This window comes from Lutra lutra, chromosome 13 (assembly GCF_902655055.1).
Source record: "Lutra lutra chromosome 13, mLutLut1.2, whole genome shotgun sequence".
NCBI lineage: Eukaryota > Metazoa > Chordata > Mammalia > Carnivora > Mustelidae > Lutra > Lutra lutra.
In genome coordinates, this window is record NC_062290.1 from 19,273,547 (window position 1) to 19,294,927 (window position 21,381).

Genomic DNA, 21,381 nt, shown 5'->3' on the forward strand with positions numbered 1-21,381 from the left:
TATAAATTCAGGCTTCCCTGTATATCACTGAATATCTCAAGAGGTCGTAATTGATTATTTTAGGATATAACGGAGTTTGCAAAAGAATTCATTACTGAGATTTCTCATACTCAGCAGGAAACTTGAATCTTTTTTACCCCCTATTTGTGAGGTTAATGCTTTTAAGAATCATTGCCTGGTGAGATCATGCAAATTCAGCCATCGGTAGAGCTGTTGAAAGAATGCTATGCCTTTGCCACGTAAATTCTTGCAAGATACTGGACTCCAGTAATACATTGGGTTACCAGGGAGTTTTGTATTTTCCTAAAAGGGGGAGAAAAATCAATCTTGAACCTTTTAGTCCAGTGATCAAGGAGTCTCTGCATCGATTTTGTTCAACGACTCAGGTAGTGTGCCATTTATCCTAATTTGATCTGATTTAAAGGTTATTTTTTCTGGGAAGTATTAATCTGAGTGTTCTGTGGGTAACACTAATACCCCACTTTCCTTAAATACACTTTACACTGCTTATGTAAAACATCCTGGGGTAGAGTTTCCTTCTAAGTTTTCTCAAATACGGAATTTGAATTGGTGGCATGTTATTTCTGTTCTCAACAGAAGAGGGAGGCAAAGACTTGACTAAACACCTTACCTAAACCCTAGGCCAGAGAGAAATATATCCATTTTCTTAGAGGAGTAGGTCAACAAGAACAGGATGAATTCTGCCAGGGATGACAGAGCCTCCGCGAATGGATAAAAAAACACACACAATTAGCAAGCCAGAGTGTTTTTTCAGTTTCTTAATTTTGTTTTTGTTGTTGTTGACTTCAGTTTTAAAAGATAGTACCAGTTGGGAACCCAGAAAAACAAATCCTCAGAGGGCAAGGCAAGGGATGGACTTCGGTTTTATCAAATGCAGTGTTGAGATCTTCAGTACTCCAAAATGCAGCAGGAAGGACAGAGTGGTTCAGCATCCACCTGAACTCACTCCCTAAGCAAACATACAGGTAGCCAGGCCACCTGGCTGAGCTTCTAGGTTAGCGGCTACTGGTGCTATATTACCCCTTTTGCTCATTTTGAGGAGAAAAGCAGCAAGTACTGACCTCCAGTAGCGGCGTGCATTCCTGTTAGATTTTTCTAAGTCCGAGATTTCTCTTAGGTTCACGTATTCTGTGCAGATTCACCCCTCCCCCAGACTTCCAGAGTGTTTGTTTCTGTGGCTCACACCTGGTGCCAACCAGCAGCCACAGATCTGCCTAAAGGCTCTCGTGGAAGGCGGCTCTAATGGAGAACTCAGGGGCTGCGCCTGGGGTGGGGGGGCGGCCATCTTGGCGGGAGGGTGCCTTGGTCTCCGGTGGGCTTCTTCCTGCTGTGGTTTGGAAGGGGTCAAGGAGGGACGCATAGCCTTATTTGATGGAAGACAAGAGTATCTGCTTTAGGTTCACTTCAGAGGTTCATGTTTCTCTGATGGAAGAACAATATCAATTTGTGTGTGTGCTTGGTATCATGGAAACACTAGGGGGATGGGAAATCGTTGGAATGAGTCAGCTGAACTGGGTTGAAATTACCACCACTTGAGCAGTCTGACCTTGGACAGGTGCCTTAACCTTTCTAATCTTGCATCTATAGAATGGGAATTCTCACACCTATCTTGTTTTCCTCCAAGACTGTTGTGAAGAATCAGTGAAATATGTATGTGAAAATACTTTTGAAAATGACAGCCTCCTCTGTATGTCATGTGTGTGGCAGATGGCATCCAGCTTGAATTGAGATTCAGAACTATGAGCATGAACTAGGAGAGAGGTGAGCAGGGCCAGGACAGGGGTGAAGCAAACAGGGGGACGAGGGTGCTAAATTTAAGTAAGCCATCTCTCACAGGGGCGTTTGCCAGCTGTGAGCTGGCAAGACCCTGAGAGCCAGTGTTTCCTTAAATTCTGCACCCTACCTGCCTCACCCAAGTTCCTGTCCCAAGTATGAGTAAAAGACACGTCTGTTAAAGACATAAATAAAATATATACTCATTGTAACAACGTACGCTAGTACCTCATCTAACTTTGCAGAGGTAACCACTGGCACAATTTCTGGGATGTCTTTCCTGGCTGTTTTCTTTCACCTGTAGCCTTCAACTAGAATTTTTTTTTTTTAAGATTTTATTTATTTATTTGACAGAGATCACAATTAGGCAGAGAGGCAGGCAGAGAGAGAGGAAGGGAAGCAGGCTTTCTGCTCAGCAGGGGCTCAATCCCAGGACCCTGGGATCATGACCTGAGCCGAGGGCAGAGGCTTTAACTCACTGAGCCACCCAGGTACCTTTCAACTAGGCTTCTTATCTTCCTCTCATAGGTAGCTCAGAAACATTCAAAAGAAAGCAATCTGATTCCCAAACCTCAGTGGTGTTCTAGATCTTGGTCAAGGGTTTATTAGCAGACTCTGTGGTTGGGTCATATGGCACATGACCAAGCAGTAGATGGTTAAATGTTACTTCAGCCAGATTTCCCTACCACGGTCCAGGTCTTAAGCAATTGAAGACAATTAGGCCAACTGAGAACTCCAGCACTTGTCTGTATTTGTCTCCCAAATAAGTTCGAGATGGGTCAGGGTGGTAACAAACCACTTCTCTTTAGATGGGGCTGGGGGGAAAGGTTGTCAGTACTATAATAGACTTTGTTCCTGACATGTAATATCCATGTGTACCTCTCTCCCTGCCCACCCCCCCTCCCTCCATTTGAAATGGGGTCATGCTATACCTAATGTCTTCTGATGGTGGAACCACGCCCACGTTTGTCCACCTGTTCAGCAAAAGCCAGTCACTGAGACAGGAATAGGAAACAAGGACCGGGTTTATTGGAGAGGCAACCAAAGGAGGATATGGAAGGCAAGCCTCAGGTCTCCCTCTGGGAAGGGGGAGATTCCGGGATCTTTAAAGGCAAGTGGAAAACGGTCTGGATAAAAGGGACAGAGGCTATGTGACTCAAACTCAGACAAAGAAAGTTAATGAGCAGGGGAGGATTTCTTTAATTTGTTGTGTTCAGAGAGATGGTCAGGGGTCCTGACCGGTGCTGGCCAGCTTCTTGATGAAACCTCGAGTCTCTGCAAAACAACTAAATTAATACTTGGTTATCAGGGTGTCAGCAAGAATATTAGAGAAATATGGTGGCAGACTGCACTCCCAGAATGAGCAAATTTTGGTAAAACAACTGTGGCTGTGCCCACCTGCCCTATTAACTCTTTGGTTACCGGTTTCAATTGACTTGTTTCATTTAATACAACTTGAATCTTCCAGAGCAGTACTTAAAAGCCAACCTCATTGTTTTTAACAGCCCCTCATCTCCTTCCCTAGGACTGGGTAATTAATTTAACCCTTTCTGTGCCAGATGGGTGCTTTTCACTCTCACAGAAGTTTAATTTGGGTCAAGGAGGGATGGACATTTTGACAGCAGATTACAGGAGACAACGATGAGCACAGAATGGGATCTGTCCCACCACCGGGTTCACGTTCAAATACAGTTTTCATTTCTAGTTTAGGGGCTTTAAGTAAAACCTGGAAGCACTCCTTTTGTTTAAGACCAAATTCCTTGGTAAAATAGTGTGTGGCACAAATACGCCTGCTTTGGGCATGGTAGTTCAAAAGAGGAGTGCAGCGTTTTCCCCAATTCTGTATAAACCATCCCGCAGCTTTGGTCTAGCTGGGGTCTGAGGCAAGGGGTACGGGAAGGAGCCCCAGAGGGAGCTGTGCAGACGCAGCGCCACCCAGTGGCTGTCTGGAGAGAATGAACCTGTTTGCAGGCACAAGCAAAATCCCTGGAAACTACTAGAAAAGTGAGGGGCGTTTTATTTTGTTTTGAGGGGCATTTTAATGGAGGCCGAGGTACTGCATGAGCAGGGAGATTGGTGCCATTGACATTGGGGTTGTTGTCAAAGTGACTCCACGTGCAGCCACGGGCTGGTGCCTGGGGGCAATTCTGGTTACTGTTGCTTTTGAGTAAATTTGCATTTTATATCTCCCCTTGTATCTACGTTTATTAGAACCAGATAGTGGCAATGTTCCGGGAGCAAGTCATTTTCTAGGCAATGCTTATTGGACTTCGGGGACCTCTGCCATAACTCTGTGGCGTGTAAGTTGGGAACCACTGAGACAGGATATTGAAAAGTTGAGTGCAAATGAGATCCCCAACTCTGTGTCAAGGGGTGCGTGTTCTTTTTTTTTTTTTTTTTTTTTTAAAGATTTTTATTTATTTATTTGACAGAGAGAGATCACAAGTAGACAGAGAGGCAGGCAGAGAGAGAGAGAGAGAGAGAGGGAAGCAGGCTCCCTGCTGAGCAGAGAGCCCGATGCGGGACTCGATCCCAGGACCCTCAGATCATGACCTGAGCCGAAGGCAGCGGCTTAACCCACTGAGCCACCCAGGCTCCCAAGGGGTGCGTGTTCTTTAAGGCAATCTTGGGGTGAGTTCTCTCCTTACTGTTGGAACACCCTGTTACTCCTCCTCTAAGGTCCTAAAATGATTCCCTAATGTAACAAATCAACTTCTCAGGCAGCCTGTTAACCCTTTCCTCTATTACAAGCTGCTCCCCTATAATGAGCCTGTTTCCTTGCAGCTGTGGTCAGGACAAGGGCTGTCCTAGCTCTCAGCAAAACAGGATGCTTGTTTCTGCTGCTAAAGCTTTGCTTGTGTTCTTCTACCTCCACGTCGTTAGTAATCTCCAGTCTACCATCGTGCCATGTCCTCAGTGCACCCTACTTCTTGTCCTCTCTGTCAACCTGGTCCTGGAGTGCCTTTCTCTTCTGTAAACTCTTGAAGCTTTAAAGCTGGGGTCCTATATTTGATGTGACCTTCGTTTTGGGCATGTCCCTTCCTCTTAGCTACATCATCAGTTCTGATGTTGAATGTCTTATAGCTTCTTGAAGATGTTAGACACAAAAATAGTGTAATGTTTAAGTAGCCTGTTACATGATAGAAAAAAAAGCCAAGTTTTTTTTTTTCCCCAAACTTGTTTTTGTATATTGGATCTGCTTCAGATAGGTTTTAAATATCCATGCATCCACCCGTTCAGTCATGTGCATGAACACATAGAGCCAGATACATGTCTGGCAATCCCTCTTCGGCAGAGAGTGGAGAAAATACTTTGATTTTCTGGAACGGTGATAAATGGGGCCGCCCATGCTCTAGGGACAAGATCCTCGTGACTTACTACCATGACTCTGAAGATGCCTCTTTCTGCAGTTGTGGGGATAACGTGGTTCTCCGATTCTTACCTGCCTTTTTGTAGACCAACACGAAATGCTTACGAGGCATCGTCTTCCACTAGATTGGACATGTATGCCTGTTGAAAGCATGCTCACCAATGTGGGAAATCAAGCCATTTGCTCCTGAAAATGAAGTTAATCTCCTTGGATCAGGGATCGAGACCCCAGACCACCTCCATCCTGTATCCCTGCATTCCTGGGCCTGCTGCGCGCTCAGGAAACACTTCTCGGATGAACGGTGTTCATACTTCGGTTGGATTCATCTCTGCTTCCTCTTGCTCTGTTCTGTGTTGACTTTTTCTGTGTGTGCATGGCTTGCTGTCCTCTAGGGTAAGATAGTTCAGTGTCACACAGGCCAATGGGCAACTGCTCACTGGGAGAGGTTCAGAAGGTCTAATATCTTGGGAGGATTTATCCCAATTATATAACTGCCCCAATCGAGTTCCGTCATATGAGCTTTATAGAAGGATGAGCCAGGTTTCACATTTATCCCAAGAAGACAGACTTATCCAGATCATCTATAATTTAGCAGGGAGTACCAAACTTCGGGCCTCAGAAATGCACTTTAAATAATTCTTGCTGTGCCATATATTTTAAATATCATTAAAAAGCCATCTTCTTTTAAAAATATGTGCGCGATATATTTTATGAAACTATAACAAGTGTATGAAAAATTGATTATTTTTTTCCACAGGGATATGTTCAAATGATTTTCATTCTGCTCACCAAATGAGAAATCCAGTGCTCATTATGTCCTTTATCTTATTTATTCCCTCTTGTGAGTATAATCGCCATGTTCCCAAACAAAGAGAAATGGGTTACTCTGGATGAGTAACCAAATAACTTCCCGTGGTGGGCCAGAGAGTTGGTGCAGATCTAAAGGAGGAAGCTTGGATTTTCCTTTCAGGGGCCTTACTTTCCTGATCTGTGCCTCCTCCTGGTCAGCTCTGTGTAATCTGGGTCAGAATATAACCTGAGAGCTGAGCTAGTTTTCAGGTACAGGTGGGACATACGTGTGCTAGAAAGAAGTAGGTCACTTGAGGACCTAAGGAAGATGCTAAGAACTTCATAAAGATGATAATTGTTCTTTTAGTTAGGTGGTTTTTGTTTGTTTGTTTGTTTTGTGGTTTTTTGTTTGTTTGTTTGTTTTTTTAATGAAAGAGATGTGCCAATGCCCTCACTTGCTTTGGTGCTGGAGTTCTTTGGTTTTCATTGCTCTGAGCTTATGGCCAAGGCTGCCTTGCCCCCATACACTCCTTCCCTGATCCTTAGGCTCAGAACCATGCTGTGCAGGGACCCGGGGGATAGGGAAGGATGGGGTGTCATTAACGCTTCTCTGTGCTGGAGTCTCTTCTGAGCTGGTCCCTCTACTGTTCCATCTGGGAGTCCTGGGCTCTTGTAACGACCCCAGCACGGGTAGAGGCTGGGGGAAACTGAGCACCTGCAGGAGTGTCTGTGGCCCAGAGGTAGAGCCCCACTTGCCACTAGGGTGAGGGTAGAAGGAGCCTTCCCTGCTGGGTTGGTGGGTGAGCACATGTTGATGTGGTTATGAAACACATCTCTAGAACTTTCTCCTCTTGCAAAACTGGAACTGTAACCCCTTTCGAAGACAATCCTCCCTTCCTCCGCACTCCCTCAAGCCCAGAGGAGCCACCCCTCCACTTCCTGTTTCTGTGGATTTGGCTAGCCCGGGGGGAGTTCTTTTAAGAACATAGTGGGGTACCTGAGGAGGTTGGGAGGCTATTGATCCCTCTTTCCTCACTCTACCCCACCTGGGCCTCCCCCTGACAGGAAAAGGGGATTCTAGAGGTTCTGGGAGGCTGATGTGGGCACAGTGATGAAGCCAGGAGCCCAGATACTTAAGCCAGATTGCCTGGTTCAAATTCTGATTCTGACCCAAACTGGATATGTGAAATTGGACAGTTCATTGAACTCACTGCCTCAGTTTTCCAGTCTGTTGAAGGGACATGATAGTAATAGTGTCTGCTTTACAGCCTGTTTTGAAGATGAAGTGAGGTGATTTACACAAAGCACTTGAATAAAGCCTGGCATTTGTGTAAGGATTTGCTATTATTAATGTTAAGGGACTTCCTAGCATGACACAGCTCCTCCTGAAGAGAGCTGTGACTTGGAGCCTCCCACCAGCATCTTCGGTACGTGTCTCTTGAGAGTTTCCACTTAAGACTAAATAGATAGCTTTGGCTCACATGCTTTCCTCCCTTCCACATTCCTATTTCTCATCAGGGCATGCCATTGATTTTGAAGGAAGCTCCATCAATACCTTAATTGTCCAGGGGAGAGGGATGCAGGACATAACCTACAGCACAAGGACCGTCATCTTGTGACATCAGTTCAACCCACGCTTCGGATGTGGACACACTGGGTTAGGTGTCCCCCACACTGGGGGCCACCGAATGAGCCAACCAGGTGGAAATCCCTGCTTTCATGGAGCTTGCGTTCTGGTGGGGCAGGCCTTTACCACTCAGCCCATGCCATCAGTGTTTTCCTTGGGCTTCTCAAGCCTAGGAAGAGGAAAAGTTTGCATAAAAGTGCTCGAGTTGGGAAATGAATGCTCTAAACTTCTGGCTAGTGGTGACTTTTGAAAAACGGCTGGTAGAAATAAGTCCTCCAAATGGTGAAGAAAGACTGGCATTCTCAGGTTGAGACGATTTTTCAGAAAGTTTCCAGATCAATTGATCTCAAGTTCTTACTCAAGGGTTGTGCTTCCAGTACAGTCCATCATACTTAGAACGTGGTGAGGACAGCATAAGGCTCATTGCCCTCGTGCTTCGATCAGACGTCAGGACGAATGGGGAGTTCCATCTGCCTGAGGCTCTCTGGGGCTTTCTCCTTTCCTCCTCAGGGTGAGCCCCTGACATTCAGATGCAAAGGAAGTGGAAGTAGTGACTGGGGTTGAGCCTAGTCTTGTTGGAGAAGAAAATAAGAATTGCCGTCAGAGTAGGGCACGTTGAGGCTCACTTGTCATAGGCTGGGGACTGTCTAGTTAGGAAGAAGAGACTTATGATGCAGACACTCGGGTTGCTGGCTACTTGCCCCCAGCCATGGGCCTCGCAACTTCTGACAGAAAGTACAGTTGACCCTTGAACTGTTGGGGGTGGGGAGGCTAGGGGTACTAACTCCTGACCCCCTGCACAGTTGGAAATCTGTATATAACTTGTTTTTTTTTTAAAGGTTATTTATTTGAGAGAGAGAAAGTGTGAGGGGGTGGGGGATGGGCAGGGAAAGGGAGAGAAAGTCTTCAGCAGCACATGTGTGAGCAGGGGTGGGGCAGAGGGAGAAGAAAGAATCCACAGGCAGACTCTCTGCTGAGTTGGGAGCCCAATGCCCAGCCTGATCCCAGGGCCCTGAAATCCTGACCTGAGCAGAAACCGAGATTCAGATGCTCAGCTGACTGAGCCCCCCTCCCCCACCAGGTGCCTCAGCATGTAACTTTTGACTCTCCAAAAACTTAACAACTAATAAATAGCCCACTGTTGATCAGGAATCTTCCCTAAACAGTTAACACGTCTAGTATGTTACGTGTATAATACATTGTGTTCTTTTTTTTAAAAATTTTTTTAAATGATTTTATTTATTTACTTGAGAGAGAGAGAGCGAGCGAGCGAGCATGAGAGGAGAGAGATCAGCGGGAAAAGCAAACTCCCTGCCAAGCAGGGAGTCCGATGCGGGACTCGATCCCAGGACTCCAGGACCATGATCTGAGCCGAAGGCAGTTGCTCAACCAACTGAGCCACCCAGGTGCCCCAAAACATTGTGTTCTTAAAGTAAGCTAGAGAACAATGTTGAGAATCAGAAGAGAAAAGACATTTTCAGTATGGCATTATATTTGTCAAAAATCTGCATAGAGTGGACCCTAGCAGTTCAAATTTGTGGTATGCAAGGGTCAACCTGACAGCATTTTTTTTTTTTTTTTTACACAATTCCAGCTCCTTCAGCGAAGTGTTAATTTCAGGTGAACAATTTAGTGATTCATCACTTAGGTACCATCCCCATGCTCAATACAAGTCCTCTCCTTAATCCCATCATCTGTTCCCCCTCCTTCCCCCATCCCACTGTAAACCACCAGTTTGTGCTCTATCAGTAAGACTCTCTTTCTTGGTTTCTTTTTTTTCCCCCCCTCCTATGATCATTTGTTTCTCAATTCCATATATGAGTAAAATCATACGGTATTTGTCTTTCTCTGACTTATTTCACTTAGCATAATGATTTCTAGCTACATTGACGTTGTTGCAAATGGCTAGATTTCATTCTTCGTAGCATTTCTTTTTAAGATTTTATTCAAGAGAGCATGGGGAGGGAGTGGGGAAGGGCAGAGGGAGAAGCAGAAGCACACTCCCTGTTGAGCAGGGAGCCCAACCCAGCTGATCCCAGGACTGGGAGATTGCCCGACTAAAGAGATGCGTGATCCCAGGATGCTGAGATCCCAACTCCAGCTGAAGGCAGACACTCAGGTGCCCCCTTCCCAGCACTTCTTTCGTGGGATCCTAAGTGCTCTGTTTGTAGGTGCTTACCAACAACACAGCGCTGGTGGGCTGCCCTAAGCAGGCAGTCAGGTTTGGTGGGTCATAGCCATTTTATGTACCAGGGACTTCTGGGACTAGTGTAGTGGCCTTAAAGCCATAATCACTGGCAGCCATGGCTAACTGTTTGTTGCCTAAGCAACTGCCGTTATCCTCCCTCCCTTCATGGTAGGCTGGAGATCCTGTGATGTTAGGGAACCAGAGATTTCTCCTCCCATCCTGAGAGAAGGGACCAGGAGGTCCCAGTTGTAATCCATTCTTTTTGCCAACTTTCCTTGCAACTTTAACTGGTCACATGTGGCCCTGACCAATGGTGGCGGTTTCTAGGAGAATTTTTTTTTTTTTTTTGTAAAGTTCCCAAATAAAAAGTCTTATGGGGAGAAAACTTCCCTTCCTACCTCTTCTTTCCAGTATGGAACACCGCTGTGATGACACAATGTCTGGAACAGTAGGAGCCGATTGACAACTCTGAGTTAAACATTTAAGAAAGAGGAAAAAAGAAAATCAGAAATTTGCTGAAGCCTAGCTATTGGAAGGCTGTCACCAAAACTGGACTGACTGTTCCTAGATCCCCTGTTGGGAGAAGATGAAGTGTCTGTCACATCGGCCTATGTCAGTCTGGCAGGCTGTTGCTGGGGACTGGAAGGATTTCAGCTGATAGAGCAGTTTTAGTCCTCATCTTTGAGACCAGACGTCCACATTGCATATGGGTTTGTGTGATTGTGATTGTTAGGTAGCAAGAGGTCACATGGCCTAAGTGCACTGAATCCTCTATGCTTTTATTTTTTAAAATTTTATTTGTCAGAGCACAAGCAGGCAGAGTGGCAGGCAGAGGCAGAGAGAAGCAGGCTTCCCACTGAGCAAGGAGCCTGATCCGGGACTCGATCCCTGGACCCTGGGATCATGACCTGAGCTGAAAGCAGCGGCTTAACTGACTGAGCCACCCAGGCACTCCCCACCCCCCCCAATTTTTTTAAGACTTATTTGAGAGAGCACAAGAGAGAGCACGAGAAGGAGAGAGAAACTCAAGCAGATTCCATGCTGAGTGTAGAGCCCGATGTGGGGCTTGATCTCACAACACCGAGATCAGGGCCTGAGCTGTTTCTTCAAGCAAGATGAAGACTAAGAAGTGACCCTTGGATTTAGCAATGGAGGTGCTCAGAATTTAGCTACTCCATAGCAGCCTTACTTCCATGTCCATTTCGTTTAGCTGAATGGCTTACAGGACCTGAAACGGACACCAGCCCCTCAAGCAAACACAGGGCCTGGATAGCAGCCTGTGGAATTACGAGAACCTAGAAGTTCCTGATAGGAACCCCCCAATAGCTTTTGTGATCAGTAGCCTTTCTTGCCTCCCAGGGCCTTCCCCTCGTGTTCCCCTTAGATAAGACCCCTTCCTGGGGAGTGTACCTGAACTCAACCCTTTTGGCTTGAATTGAGCAATCCAGTCATAGCCCAGGAACCCCAAAGCATTCCACCCAGAGACCCTAATAAAGGCACATGCCCTAAGTCCTGCCTCTCGGTTCACACTCTGCCTTGACTTCCAGTGTGGCCCCTCGCAGTGTACCATACACCCTCTCCAGGATCTGTGAGTAATAAACCTGATCTAAATTTCTCTTCTGGTCTGTTGAACTACACTTCACCAAGGGGCACCCTTGGGTTCCACATAGCAAATGGTAATTTAATGAAGTCCTAACAGGAGGTCCTCAGCAAGGGTGACAGGGTAGTTTTGGTGGAGCAGTGGGTGTGAAAGTCAGAGTGGGACCGGGAGGAAGAGAGACAGAATATACTTCAAGTCTAAGAAGGAGTTTTGCTGTAAGAGGGAAAGAGAAATGGGGGGAGGGGTCGCTGGAGGGGGATGCAGAGTCTAAGGAAGAATATTTTGTCAAGCCGAAAACTATCCTCGACAAAGCTAAATAGACAAGGACGATTTTATTCAAGATTATTGCACTAGAGGAGAGAAGAGCGATTTGTGTTCCATGCTCACGGCCTGAAGCAGGGGGTGGTGGGGATTTTGTGGGCTGTGGTGAAAAGATAAAGACCAACCATTTGCTAATTGACTTTACTCAAAGGAATGTTTAACTTCGCATATTTTTATGAGAGGAAGTAATTTTGGGACTTGTAGCAAGGAGCCCACAGGGGTTGGGCTCCTATGCTCCTCTAGAAACCAGGTGGTTCAGGTAGTATGGACTTTGATTGCATTTTTTAAAAGATTTTATTTATTTATTTGGCAGAGATCACAAGTAGGCAGAGAGAGAGGGGGAAGCAGGCTCCCTGCTGCAGAGAGCCCGATACGGAGCTCAATCCCAGGACCCTGAGATCATGACTTGAGCCTAAGGCAGAATCTTAACTCACTAAGCCACCCAGGCACCCTTTGATTGCATTTCAAGAGCTGGTACCCAGGCCCTTGAGAAAGACTGACCTGGGCCTGCAAACTCCCAAGAGGCTTTTAACAAGATTTATGTACACTTCAAAGGGGGCAGAGAAAGAATTTACAAGTTTAAAGAAAGTGCTCTAAGAAAAGCGAGGTTCGGTGCTGAGGAAGGAGTTTAGTCAAGCTGAGGGAAGTTTTGAGGCCATCTTGTTTGAGTTCTAAAACAGGTATATCTGATGTTTAACTTCTGAGGTGTATGGGATTACCCAGACTTTTCCCAAAGTCTGTCTCTAGAGCCTCATTTGTAGCAGTCTTGACTTTTTCTGAAGCCTACTGATGTCCCCCCACCCCTACGCCCCCCGGCTTTTTTGGCTATGCTTAGACCATTCTACAAAGAGCTCTGCAGCCTTACCTTGTGCTGGCTGATTCCCTCCTCCTCCTTTCCCGGCATAGCTTTCTCCTCTTCCCTGTGGAATTCATCCTGATGCTCAGTTCCAGGTCAAGGGGAGTGGTGGTGGTGATGGTTGTGGTGATGAGGCATTGGTTTCAGTGCTTCTCTCCTCTGTGGACCTCTATAGTCTCTACTACTTTTATGACAGTGTCTGTTTTAAGGGTTGATTTTTGAGTTCCTCAAGGGCATATTTTATTTACCTCATGGTTCTACCTGAAGAATGCTGCTTCTCCATCGTCACGTGGGGGTCAGATATGTATACATCATTGTTGGAGGAGCTGTCATTGTTTTCCTCCTAATACCTAGACCTCATCAACTAGGGAGAAGGCATAGAGCATTTTATTTATATTATTGGGTGTGCTATGCCACTCGTGTGCTTTGGAGTCTGGGTCTTACAGTGCCTTCCACTGCCTAAGAAGTATGTATGATATAAAGAGAATAAATGCCTATGTTTCTGCCTAATGGTGAGAATTTCATTCTGAATATGTGAGGCCTATTAGGAATCTTTTTTATCAGTCCCACTTCTGTAAAATGCTCTTGTTGAGATCTCATGACAATGAGGCCTTACCCGCCATATGGACTCTGAATAAAGTGGTCTGTAAATTATTTCTATTTTAGACTGTATGGAAATACATTTAGAAAGGTCAGGTATGTGCCAGTCCAATTCTATTCCCAAGCTGCCTGAGAAAAGAGTGTGGAATTCCACAATTATGGATTGACAAGTTGGTTTAATATCAACTCGAAAGAGGGCATCAGCAACAGAGTCACCAGATTGATGAAGTAATACAGCATCCCAGGCTCTAATGGGTTTGGGTTTGGCAGAAGGTTTCATGGGATGTGGGGCTTTGGGGTTCAGCTTGGGAGCCCATGAGAAGAGCAGAGGTGTTCACCTATAATTGTGCTGGGGGCTTCCTACGGTTATAGCTTCAGACCTTTGAATGGGGCTGGAGAGGGGAAAAAAGACTTTAGGATTAGCAGAAGAAAATGAACATGAAGACAAAAAACCAGTAAGTGGTCACAGAGCTGCCAAGAGTGAGGGCGGTAACGAGACAGAATTAGTTCTTACTGACAACTTGAAATTGCCTGGAACATTATAAAAATCAATCAGCCTGTTAAGAGCAGACTCAGTGACCACTGGTTGGTGTGATGTTTGCAATTTGTCTGGACACAAATTTAGAGAAGCCAGAGGAGATTTAACCTAATACATAGCTTTTGGTTGGTACAAAGCTTTTGGGGAGAAGGCTCAAAATTACATTCAACGAGGCTTATTTTTCTCCAGCAATCTTAGGATCCCTAGAACTGAAATTAGTTGATTACTTATCAACTAATTATCAACTAGCACCTTCTCCTAGGTAAAGTCGTTATTCTCTTGATGTCCTTCAAGATAAGAGACGTTCTAGTATCTTTTTTTCCTATGGAATATTCCTTTGTGGGTTATGTGTCCCTGCTCCACCCCCCACTCTAGTGGCATTTAACCCTAGTACTGTAGCCTCAAAATTTTGAATTTAAGTGCGGCAAAATGCTAGTCTACTAAATTCTAACAGATGTGGTGGTTGCTGAACTTGTATGAGGTCCTTGAGGAGTTTCAGTCTCCAGGGACAGGCAGATGAGTAAACCAGTAATTGCGATATGCACAGAGTCTCAGCAGGAACCATGTTCTGTCCTCTAACGGTGCTCCTAACCATCTGGCACACAGAGGGAGTTTTGTCCAGGGGTTTAAAAGAGGGCAAGACTCTCAGGGAGATGGGTGTGTTGACACAGGGGGTTCTAGACACAGGAGAACACAAGCACCAAATGCCAAGTGTGGGCACATGTCTTTAGGTCTTGCATGATGGTTGGGGGGATAGAGGCTACAGGAGGTCAAAATGCAAGTGGAGGCAGACTTAGGTCCCAGAGTCCTGTGGTCAGCGGGTGCCCTCTGAAGGCTGTGGGAGTTCTGGAAGTTCCTGCATACAGCAGGGGCTCATCAGACTTATCACATGGCCAGGCAGGCCCTTAGTTAGATTGGGTCTTAGATTTCTCCTGCAGCTATGGAAAGTGTTCTGGATGGGGTGAGGCTAGAATAGGGCATTTGACTGAGTGTTGAGCAGTTTTTCTCCCAAGGGACATCTCAAATATCTGGAGGCACTTTAGGTTGTTATGTGGGGCTTGCTGCCAGCACCTCGAGTACACAGACCAGGGATGCTGCTGCCTGTCTCAGGACATGCAAGATGTCGCCTTCTCTGCCCCTGCACCCCCCACCCCCGGCCGCACTCCACCCCTGCCCCTTGCAAAAGTAATCCAGGCCCACCTGCTGACTGTGCAGAGTTTGAGGAAAGCCCCAGTTAGAATGAGAAGGTCATTAGAGAACACACAGTGTTGCCAATTTCAACTGTAACTGACATGCGTAGAGAAAGCCTAGTTTCTTAAGCTTGCCTGGAGTGGATCTGCTATTCTTTAAGGGCCCCACATGGAGTTAGAAGGAAAAAATGAACGTTACTTACTCTGATGCACTTTAGAACTTGGCATGATCTGAGAATTTTAGCAAGTCCCTTTAGAGAGTGATCAGTCTTCAGGGGGTAATTCCAGTCTCTTATACTGCAAAACACTCTCCTCCCCTACTTGTCCTGATCTTCAAGTTCGTGTCTGAGTTTATTGGAGGAAGCGGCTCCTGAGACCTCACTGGGATCTCCTGGAATCTGGAAAATTCTTTGCAGAGCTCAGGGGTTACTGCTGGGTGGTGGAAGGAACTCCCATCCTATGGTTTTCAACCCAGAGGGACTCAGCCCTATTTTGTTCTCGTTTACATATTTGAGTTCTGACAAATATTTTGTTTGAGAAGGGGTTCAAACACATTTGAAAACTGCTCGTCTGAAACACCTGGAGGCCATCTATTCCAGAATGTGAATAAAGGCTTCGCTTGGTGTCCTGTGACACATCGAGGCATTTTCTTGGGTATCATGACATTTGTTTCTAGGTTTTGTCCCTGAGAACTGGGCTGCTCCAAACCTTTTAGACACATCCAATTTTGTCATCACTGTGTAGATCTGGATAAAATCTTTCCATCATGGTCAATATGTTCTTTACAAATGTAGCAATTTCTCACTGAATACTGGCCTCCTCAGGGAACATAATAGATTTCATGGTTCTCCAATGAAGAGAGAAGGTGCTAACTAGCCGTGGGCTCAAAGTACATCATTACAATAACTACCTCCCTTTGAGGAATAAAGAGGCAGTATTACAGCCTGAAAATTCCCTCTTAATACCAATAAAAAGAAATTTCCACACTTGTTCAATGAATCCAGTTTCTTCAGTAATTCCTTCTATATTGTGGAGTCTCTTAGGTTTTAGCCATGATATCAGAGGTTGGTTAAATGAGACAAGGGCTGAACAGGACTGGAAAGGGTTTACAAGGAAGAATTCATAATAGGTCAATTACTAATAAAGAGCTGTCAGGATTTATGGAGTACTCACTAGGAGCCAAGCCCTGCTCTAAGTACTTCTCATTTACCAATTTTAATCCTCTCCGCCACTCTCCAGGTAAGGGCTCAGACAAGACACTGAGGCCTGAGGTGGTTAAGTACCTGTTTATGGTCATGTGCGACTGAGTTGGATTCAAACCCAGGTAGTCTGGTTCCAAAGTCCAAGTGCTGGCGGGTTTTTGTTTGTTTGTTTGTTTTTGTGTGTGTTTTTGTTTTGTTGTTGTTGTTTCTGGCCTTCTGGACTGATGGTTCTCTCTGCTTTAAAGCTGTTTGCAGTAGGAACGTCCGTCTGTCCGCAGTAGAAAAACAATATTGTGTCATCCATCAGTGTCCTTAAGCAAAGACTCGAAACACATAGATCTGTCAAGAGCAAGGTGGAGAGAGAGATTTTGCGGCGGGGGGGGGGGGGGATTGGTGAAAATTCTACCCTCCTGTGATCATCACATTGTCATGGACTGTCTACCCTGGATTTGTGTGGTTCTGGCATGTAGAGCCAACATAGCTTCGAACATGCCTTCACGCACTTAGCAAATACTGAAAGTCAGTGGTGGACACAGCCCCTTGCCAGTGTTGTGGGGGCTTGCAGAGATCTATACCTACCTCTTCATCAAGGGTTTCTGATCTACTTCATAAAGAGAGAGGATGCGCATTTTTAAAGTACCAGCTATGTACCAAGGAGAGTGCTCGGCATTTTACATCCATTCTCACTGGGTTCTTCTAACATCCTTGGGAAGTAGGTACTGTTCCCATTCGGGTAGATGGAAAACTCCTCTCAGCAAAGGAACCTGTTTAAGGTCACATAGTCAATAAAATGAGGCTGGGAGTCCAACCCTGACATCAACTAAACATCCTTTATAATGAGACCTGCTTATGTATGGGGCACACAGAATCCAAAGAAATGAGGAGTTTGATCGCTCTGGAGATGGTTTTTCAAGGTACTTTCCATAGAATTAAATTCCAGAAGATGTTTCCTTAGGGAGGGGGGAGAAAACCCAAGTCGTTCTGTAGTCAAATAAATGTGAGAAGTACCATACCGATTTTCCTTAGTGGTTCACAATGCTCATTAGCATGACAAGACCCTCAAAAATCCTGCAGAAGGAAGGTGTGTGTGTGTGTGTGTGTGTGTGTATGTATGTATGTGTGTGTGTTTCATTTATTTGAGAGAGCGAGAAAGAGTGCATGGAGGGGGTTGCAGAGGGAGAGTGTCAAGCTGATGCTGTGTTGAGCAGTGAGCCTGGCACAGGGCTGGATCTCATGAACCTGAGATCACAACCAGAGCTGAAACAGAGTCAAATGCTTAAGAAACTATACCACCTAGGCACTCTAGAAAGAACGCTTGTTTGTTTGTTTGTTTTAAGATTTATTTATTTGAGAGACAGACAAAGTGCCACAGTCAGTGGCGGAGGGGCAGAGGGAGAGGGAGAGAAGCCAACTCCACTCCTGACTCAGGGCTCGATCTCACAACCCTGAGATCATGACCTGAGCCTAAATCAAGAGTGGATTCTCAACTCACCCAGCCCCCCAGGTGCCCCAGAAGGAAGGTTTTTAACTTGTTAAATGCATCCAGTATTTCCAGACTTCCTGAGGAATGGTCATCAGCCAAAGACCAGTGTGGGAAATTGTGATTTGAAGGAAGAAAGCCTCAGGTGCAGCCAGCACATGGGTGACCTGCCATCGCATAATTAAAGTATCAATTCATTTGTGGCCTCCAGACTTTCTTTTTGGATGTCAAAGGAGAAGGGACCAACGCTATGTGGCCCAAAGTCCTCCATACCAGAATTTTTTTTAAAGATTTTATTTATTTGACAGAGAGCAAGAGGGACGGAGAGAAAGAGGGAGAGAGAACACAAGCGGGGGGAGGTGGAGGCAGAGAGAGAAGCAGACTCCCCGCTGAGCAGGGAGCCCAATTCGGGGCTTGATCCCAAGACTCCGGGATCATGACCTGAGCTGAAGGCAGATGCTTAACCATCTGAGCCACCCAGGCGCCCCCTCTACTAAAATCAATTCTACCTATAAGGTTACTTTCTTTCTTTTAAACATGCAGACTATTTTTATTTTAGGTTGAGCTAGAGTTCACATACCGTAAAATTCACCTTCTATACAATTCAGTGGTTTTAGGCTATTCATAGGTTAGTGTAAGGCTAATTGGAAGTATAACCATCATGCTAATTCCAGAACATTTCATCACCCCAAAATGTAACACAATGCCCATGAGTGGCCACTCCCCCATCCCCCACTGCCAGGCAACCACCGATCTGCTTCCTGTCTCTGGATGTGCAGATTCTAAGATATTGCCTATAAAAGGAATCACAAAGTATGTGAGTTTTTAATGCCTGGTTTCTTTCAACCAGTGACATGTTGGCAAGGTTTATGCATGTTACAGCGTGTGCCAGGACTGCCTTCGTTTTTATGGCTGGACAGTATTCCACTGTTGGCTGTACCTTGCACTTGCAGTTTGGGAAAGGGTGGTGAAAAGAGGAGAGGACTCGTCTTACCTGTGACCCGGGGAAGGGCGTGAGATGGATGGGTGTCTGTTTTTACATGCCTGCTCCTCCCTCGGGGGCCATGAGGTTTCAGTGGAGGAACCAGGCTTGGCCCGTCAGAGGTATGGGTCTAGTGGAGACCTGTGACCCACTCATTCCTGAATTCATGGAACAGAGACCTGTCCCCTGGTTAGGGTTGCTGGGGACAAGTGTGCTGACCTCTTTGTCACAACTTAGGATCTGTTCGAGTGGATGGAAAACAGAGTTCTCGTAAACCTACCTATCATGTAAAACCCTGAGATATGTTTTCATTTTTAAAGCTGAAGGATAGTGGACACACGAGGTTACATTAGCTTCAGGTGTGCAACATAGTGATTTCACAACCTGCACAAGGTACGGCTCACACCACAAGTGCGGTCACCATATGATGCTATCACAGTATCCTGGACAATATTCTCCATGCTGTACCTTTGACACACCAGGATTTACTCATTCCATAACTCGCAGCCTGCATCTCCCACTCCCCTTCACCCATTTTGCCCATCTGCCCGCCCCTCAGGCAACCATCAGTTTGTTCTCTGTATTTATGAGTTTGTTTCTGCTTTTGTTGATTTGTTTATTTAGTTTCTTAGATTCCACATAGAAATGAAATACTATGGCCTTTTTCTCTGACTTATTTCCCTTAGTGTAGTACCCTCTAGATTCACCCACATTGTTGTCAATGACAAGATTTCATTTTTTATTTTTTTTTTAAGATTATTTATGTATTTGATAAAGATTGTCACAGTGAGCAAGAGAACACAAGCAGGGGGAGTGGGAGAGGGAGAAGCAGGCTTCCCATTGAGTGGGGAGCCCGATGCGGGGCTCGATCCCAGGACCTTGGGATCATGACCTGAGCCAAAGGCAGATGCTTAACGACTGAGCCACCCAGGCTCCCCGTGATTTCATTCTTTGTTATGGCTGATATTCCGGCGTGTGTGCGTGCATACATCTTTACCCATTCATTGATGGACACGCCCTTACATGGTTTTGTCTAGTTATTGTAACCACCAAGAGGTTTAAGGTTGGTAGGCTTGACTACTCAAGAACCTTGCTTCTTGGTTATAAGGAAAGATGGTCTGACACAAACTCTATCACATACACAGATAAGCGCTAAGTAATTTAAGTGGAAACAGGAGCCAAATAGATCAATTTGCTTTATTAGATTGATGAATTTCAAAATTCTTATTCTTCTAGGCCTGCAACAAAAAATCTGACTTCATATTTTTGATGTTTGCTGGCAGCTTCTAAGCCTTTGTCTTCCCTTCTGCCCCATAGGTGGGCAAGTTGACTTGCTTTCTAGCCTCTGTGTTCCTTCCTTTGGTGCAGGAAAAAGTCAAACCACGTTTGACTCCCTGGCCCCTCTCCCTAACCAGTGTAAAAACCCAGGCCAGTGTCTTTTCCTTTAGTCTTGACAAAGATAACCAGATTTTGCGTGGGGTGCAGCCTCTGCAGAGTGGCCCCATCAGAGTTTTCATACAGAATGTTCGCTGGTGGCGGAGACAGAGGGATTTCAGAGGTGACCTTCTTTTACCTTAAGGTCAACATCCAATAACCAGAAGCTTTCCAAACCCATGGCTTGACACAGGATTGTTCAGGGAAGTTCTCTGCATGGGTACAAGCACTCCTGCTCCAGCCCCTCAACCCCTGAAAATGGGCCCCTGTGCAAAGTTCGTCTTGACCCCCTTCTTGGTCAGTATGTTGAGCCGATCACTGTCTGCAGGGGTGCTAGAACCATCAGACACGCTGGTGGGTGAGGTACCTTACAAGAGCCTCAGCAGCCTGGCAGCCTCACTTCCCCTGATCTCACTCATTCCCAGCCGCAGATTCTGAACCAGTGTTGTCGCAAGGACATCAACACAGCAGCCAAGTTCATTGGGGCTGGGACTGCCGTGGTAGGGGCTCTGGGGCTGGGATTGGGACTGTGTCTGGGAGCCTTGTCATGGGTTATTTCAGGAATCCCCCTCTGAAGCAGCCCCTCTTCCCCAACGCTATTCTGGGCTTTCTCCTCTTGGATGCCATGGGGCTCTTTTGCCTGATGGTGGCCCTTCTTAGCCTCTTTGCCACATGAAGGGGCTGTGTCCACCTCCCATAGGTCTTCCTCTTGTGTCTCATCTGCCCTGTATGTTCCTTTTCCTATACCTCCACAGGAAGCTCGGGGAAAGTGGTTTGCTCAGGGTTTGACAGAGGGAAGACAAATAATTACTGTAATAATAATAATAATAATAATAATAAAAAGTTTGGTTAGGGAAGCACTGAGATCTTTCTCTAGGGGTGAAAGCTATAAGTCTAGCAGAAATGATGTATACTATTCTCATAAAGGATAGGAACACCTCAAAAATACTTGGCCTGCCCACATAACTTAAAATTTCACTATTAAAAACACATTCCTGGGATGCCTGGGTGGCTCAGTCAGTTGGGCATCTGCCTTTGGCTCAGGTCATGATTCTGCATGGCTGGGATGGAGCCTTGCTTTGGGCTCCCTGCTCTGTTGGGGGCCTTCTCCCTCTCCCTCTGCTGTTCCCCCTGCTTGTGCTCTATCCGTCTCTCTCCCTCTCTGTCAAATAAAAATCTTAAAAAAAAAAATTTCTAACATTCATTATGCTAATTAACTAGCCCCTGTTTTCTTTCTTTCTTTCTTTTCTTTTTTTTTTTTTTAAGATTGTTAGTTGAAGAGAATGCAAGCAACTATAAGCAGGGGGAGCTGCAGAGGGAGAGGGAGAAGTAGACTTCCCACTGAGCAGGGAGCCCAGTATGGGCAATCCCCATGACCTGAACTGAAGGCAGATACTTAATTGGCTGAGC

At 45.8% G+C, this 21,381-nt stretch overlaps 1 pseudogene; it reads left to right on the forward strand.

The window, feature by feature from the left end:
* The first annotated feature begins 20,205 nt into the window (after nt 1–20,205).
* On the forward strand, nt 20,206–20,647 carry LOC125082937 (ATP synthase F(0) complex subunit C2, mitochondrial-like; annotated as a pseudogene).
* Nucleotides 20,648–21,381: the final 734 nt, after the last annotated feature.